At 53.1% G+C, this 5,691-nt stretch overlaps 1 pseudogene; it reads left to right on the top strand.

The window, feature by feature from the left end:
- The first annotated feature begins 3,377 nt into the window (after positions 1–3,377).
- LOC136787574 (olfactory receptor 14J1-like) lies at positions 3,378–5,372 on the top strand (annotated as a pseudogene).
- The last annotated feature ends 319 nt before the right edge of the window (positions 5,373–5,691 follow it).

The raw sequence follows: 5,691 nt of genomic DNA, 5'->3' as shown, positions 1-5,691 counted from the left end.
GAATTTAATCCTGTCAGGCGTCAAGGAAAGTTCTCCCTTCAAGAAAGATCTTGTATGTCAACCAGGAAAGTGGACCAACATGGAGAGGGGTATCCGGTACCTGAGGGAATTAGCCATGCTGAAGGTGATTGATAGTGACCTAGACAACAAACGGCTGTCCAAAGTTCCAGATGAAGTCGAGTGCCCATGACCCATGTGGCAGAAGTTTGTACAGAGCGCACCATCACCGTATGCCAGCTCATTGGCAGTAATGACCTGGAAAGACCAAGAGGAACCCACATGGATGAATCGGATGTAGTTGGATGTAGCCAACTACAGCATTACAATGAAAGTCTCTCTTCTTCCCTATGGGCCTGCATCTCGTCTAGAGAGAAATTTTCTCACGAGGTGCTAGAACTACAAGAGGATACATCTTCCTCCCCACCTGCATGAACCAATAGCTCAGCAATCAGGTGTAAGCATCCCTCTGCTCAAGAAAGTTGATATAGTGGGTGCATACTACGTGCCACCCTGTGGTTTTAACTGTGTGACCACGGAAAGGCCATGAGAAAACAGGATGCAAAAATCTGCCCTACCTCCACCCTAGAGGCAGGGATACATGAAGCGCAAGGAAAAGCATTGGCAAAAAGTGGTTCTTCTGAGAAAATTACTGCTCCAGTTTCTAGCAGGCAGTCCTCCAAATAGAGTAATGAATACTATGAGCAGGACTAGAGGGATCCTGCCTCCATCCAGGGGGAGGAAGGGGACAATCGGGTGTATTGGACTCTGAGGAGTATTGGCCTGGCACATCAAACCCAAGAGTTAACTGTACTGGAGGCTGAAGTGAGCCTAACTGGGAAGGAGTGGCAAAAGCAACCCATTGGGACTGGCCTGGAGGCTCTGTGCAACCTTGGCACTGACTAAATCAAGAGAGTGTACTTCAAAGATCCAAATGTTTACTGGATGGACTTTGGCCATGACTCCCTTAGAGACGGAGACCATCAAACAGTTGTCTACCTTGCCCACTCTCTCACAGGACCCTTCTGCTGTGCAGGTGCTGATGGCCAATGAGCAGCAGGTGCCAATCGCTACCACAACAGCGCACCTGAGGCAGTATTGCACTCACAGAGACTCCCTGCTTCCCATGCATGAGCTGGTTCAGTGACTGCAGAGCCAAGGAGTGATCAGCAACACTTGCTCACCCTTTAGGAGTCTCATATGGACAGTGCAAAATTCTAATGGTGAGTGGAAGAGAACGGTGGACTTCTGTGCCTGAATGAAGTCACACCACCGCTGAGTGCTGCTGTGCCGGGCATGCTAGAACTTCATTCAGTACGAACTGCAGTCAAAGGCAGCCAAGCGCTATGCCACAATTAATACTGCTAATGCATTTTTCTCCATCCCTTTGGCAGCAGTGTGAAGGCCGCACTTTGCTTTCAGCTGGAGGGGCGTCCTGTCCACCTGGAATGGACTGCGCCAGGGGTAGGAACACAGCCCCACCGTTTGCAATGGGCTGATCCAGACTGCCCTGGAAGAGGGGGAAGCTTCTGAACATCTCCAGTACATTGATGTCGTCATCACATGGGGCAACACAGCTCAAGAAGTATTTGAGAAAGGGAAGAAAATAGCTTTAATAGTACAAATCACACTTCTAAAACCAGTCTCTCCCACTTTCAGTGAGGAGCAGTTGGTGATGAAGTCAGTCTGCTCCAAGCACCACAGCCCAGGAGAGACCCTGCTGCCTTTGGGAGCTGTCAGCCCTGAGGCCTTGGGGACACCTCGAGGGAGCCCAATGGCACAGAGCACGCGATGCCATGGTCGGGTGCTGTGCTGCTGAGCTGGGCCTGGCTCCTGGGCCCAAGGGGAGCTCGTGGCAAGTGGGCAGCGCTGCAGAGAGACAGCTGTGCCCAGGAGCAGCTCCTGTGCACAGCGCAGCAGGGCTGGGGGCTCTGACCGCAGCTGGCACGGGGAGAGGAGAGAAGGAGAGAGGGCTTGGAGGCAGTGAGGAGCACAGCAACAGAGGGCAGCGTGTGGCAGGACAGATCTGCAGGCTCTTGGCATTGTGAGTCTCTGGCAGCAGGAACATGTAAATGGGATTTCCAAAGAGTTTCTCTGAAGCCAACATAGCTCATGGCAGATAGCATCTGTCGGGATGGGTCTCTCTCTTTCTCCAATATGAAGTAGACGCTGCCATTCTTCCTGGCTTCTCCACCTGGCCGTGCTGCTGCTGCTCTTGTTCCCAGGCTGCCTGGGGATGGGGGTTTCACCTGCCCATGGAGTGAGCCCTCGGTGTGCTTGGGTGAAGGGGAGTATGGGGACAGGGTGAGGGGTCTGGAGATGGGCGCTTTGAGCCTGTCTTGTTCTGTCCACAGCAGTGTCCTGGTTCTTCTCAAGGCAACCTCTGAAGGCAATTGTCCTGCAGCTCAAATGCTCAAATGTGCTGCTGATGCCAGCACAGCTCAGACCAGCACTGATGGTCAGACTGGGTGTTGTCTGTGTGGGACGCTCTGCACTAAAGGGACAGTCTCTTTGCCTCTGAGGATCCACAAGTTTTACTTGGAGTGCAGCAGAACGCCCAGGATTTATGCCTTAGAAACACTCCTCAGGTGTGGTGGGGCAGCTAAAACCAAAAATACAAAACAAATAATTAAATAACTAAATCTCCACACCCTGCTCTGCAGTTGGGTGAACTAGGAGCAAAACTGGGGAAATCTCTTTGATATGAGCAGTAAAGTGAATCTGAGACTACCCCATGTTACTACCATGTTACTACCATGCTACTACCTCTGGCTGTAGTGCAGGACTGATTCTTGCATTGCCCACAGATGAGTCCCCTGTTCCCAGAGACACTCTCAGGCAGAGTCAATGAGAGAGACCTTCAAAATATCTGCCTAGAAATGGGTAATTTTTGGTGAATTTAAGTGAGAAAATGGAAAGAGTTTCCTTCTGATATGCTTGTGGTACATTATCACTGCCTTTGTCCTCCTTGTACAGGACCTCATGACCAGAATTAGCAGATGCCCAACAGCAGCTCTGTGAGCGAGTTCCTCCAGCTGGCATTCGCAGACACGCGGGAGCTGCAGCTCCTGCACTTCGGGCTCTTCCTGGGCATCTACCTGGCTGCCCTCCTGGGCAACGGCCTCATCCTCACTGCCGTAGCCTGCGACCACCGCCTCCACACCCCCATGTACTTCTTCCTCCTCAACCTCGCCCTCCTCGACCTGGGCTGCATCTCCACCACTCTCCCCAAAGCCATGGCCAATGCCCTCTGGGACACCAGGGCCATCTCCTATCAAGGATGTGCTGCTCAGGTCTTTTTCTTTCTCTTATTCATATCAGCAGAATTTTATGTTCTCACCATCACAGCCTACGACCGCTACGCTGCCATCTGCAAGCCCCTGCACTACGGGAGCCTCGTGGGCAGCAGAGCTTGTGCCCAGATGGCAGCAGCTGCCTGGGGCAGTGGCTTTCTCAATGCTGTCCTGCACACGGCCACTACATTTTCCCTGCCCCTCTGCCAAGGCAATGCTGTGGACCAGTTCTTCTGTGAAATCCCCCAGATCCTCAAGCTCTCCTGCTCAGATGCCTACCTCAGGGAAGTTGGGGCACTTGTGTTTAGTGTTTCTTTAGTCTTTGGTTCCTTTGTTTTCATTGTGTTGTCCTATGTTCAGATCTTCAGGGCAGTCCTGAGGATGCCCTCTGAGCAGGGCCGGCACAAAGCCTTTTCCACGTGCCTCCCTCATCTGGCTGTGGTCTCCCTGTTTGTCAGCACTGCCACGTTTGCCTACCTGAGGCACCCCCTCCATCTCCTCCCCATCCCTGGACCTGCTGCTGGCAGTTTTATATGTAGTAGTACCTCCAGCAGTGAACCCCCTCATCTACAGCATGAGGAACCAGGACCTGAAAACCACAATGAAGAAACTGATTCTACTGGTAATATTTAATTAGCAATCAATTGGCTATCTCCCTTTTCTAGTTTTACTCAAGTTAATCTCAGGCAATTCTTGACCTTTAGGTACGTATTCTTTAAAATTCTGTTTGCAGATAAATATTTGCTTTCATTCCTCTTTTCCAGATGACCAACCCTCTGTGTGACCCAGAGGCTTTCTCTGAATGTGTTTATTCCTAAATGACACCTGGCCTCTGTTGTGGCATCTCGGTACTAAAAGTGAAGTTGCTCAGTGCTCAGGGCTCTTCTTCCCAAACTGGAGTGCAGAAGGCGCTCCGGGAATGCCAGGCTCAAGGCCTCGCTCTTGTGCTTGGGTGCCACCTGGACACAGGGGCATGAGGACACGGGATGGGGGGTGAGGGAGTCAGGGCTGGACTGAGTCGTCACTGGCGGATGCCCAGTTCCCCTGGAGGCCCTGACCGGTCAAGAAGCAGCTTCATGGGATTGAAACGTGACAGGGCTGGCAGCATCAGGGAGGTATCGGGAGCCACCAGGATACCCTAAGGGTTCTCCTGGGATGCCGTGTGCCTTGTGTTGGGTGGGCAGCGAGTGGGTCTTCACAGTAAAGCTAAGCCAACGGATGCACGGGCTGATGGGAGCTCTGCAATGCCAGGACACACAGCGAGGCCACAGCACAGAGGTCTCAGAGGCCTTCAGTGAACAAGTGGAAAGGACCTAGACTGGGTGACCAGGCAAGGTCCGGGGGGTGGGGAGAGGTGGGCAGGGGCTGGGCTGGGCTGGGCAGTGCCCGGCAGAGGGCACCAGCAGCGTCAGGGAGCGGTGGCAGCATGCAGGGGAGGGCTCCCAGCAGGGCTTGGTGCTGCAGAGCCAGGGCTGGGGAAGGGAGCCCCGAGCTGCAGGGGCAGGGGACACGAGGCCGCTCGGGGCCCTTGCTGGCCTGGGCAGAGCAGGAAGGGGGCCCAGGGCATTCGTCCCCTCACCGCAGCCTGCCACGACCTGCACGGCGCTCACGGAGCATGCACGGCCAGGCTCTGCCCCGTGGTGCGCAGGGAGAGGGCAAAGCCTCTCTGAAAAAGAGGCTGAAAGTGAAAAAGGTCCCTCCGCTGCCCCGTGGTGTGACAGGGCCAGGGTGGGACACGTTACCTTTATTTGATGTAGTTCTTGTGTAATTTGCATTGGTGATGGCACAAAAAGACAGCTCCTTCACCAGTGATGTACATCCTTCTTCATGTTAGGACACAACTCAACGTCCTTCACTTTCCTTTATCTCACAGATGAACTGGATTAGGTCTCCTTGATTACCCTGAGGCACAGTGCGGTGCTTTTTTGCCTTCTGACACTGCAGCACAATACCTATGTCTTTCCCTTCCCCTGCGCATTGACCTGACGGGTCCTTTCACACTTTTAACTTTCATATCCCTAGTTGGAAGGGGATGATTCCCCAGAGTGGGGCAAGCTGATGGGTTCTGGCTCAGCCATTTGAAGCACGCTATGCTCGAGTTTTTCAGCCTGAATTTGCTAGAGATGACCCAGGAAGGTAAATGGATATTCATGTGTCTAGTAGGAATAAGGGAAAGTATCTCAGGTTCCCAATGGCCATTTCAAATCTAGGTCAATCCCAGGAACCCACTGAACTAGGATGTTGTCTTTGAAAGGGTTTCCTGTGCTGTGCTGGGCTGCAGTTACAGGGACAAAGACCACTGCTGGCAGCAGATGTGCCCTGGGAACTTCACCTGGCTCCACCTGATTTTCCCAAAGGGCTCCGGTCTCCTGCAGGTCTTTTCTGACATCTGCTGGTCCAG

Source organism: Anser cygnoides, chromosome 30 (assembly GCF_040182565.1).
Source record: "Anser cygnoides isolate HZ-2024a breed goose chromosome 30, Taihu_goose_T2T_genome, whole genome shotgun sequence".
In the NCBI taxonomy this organism is placed as follows: Eukaryota; Metazoa; Chordata; class Aves; order Anseriformes; family Anatidae; genus Anser; species Anser cygnoides.
This window is presented reverse-complemented; position numbering and strand designations above follow the sequence as displayed.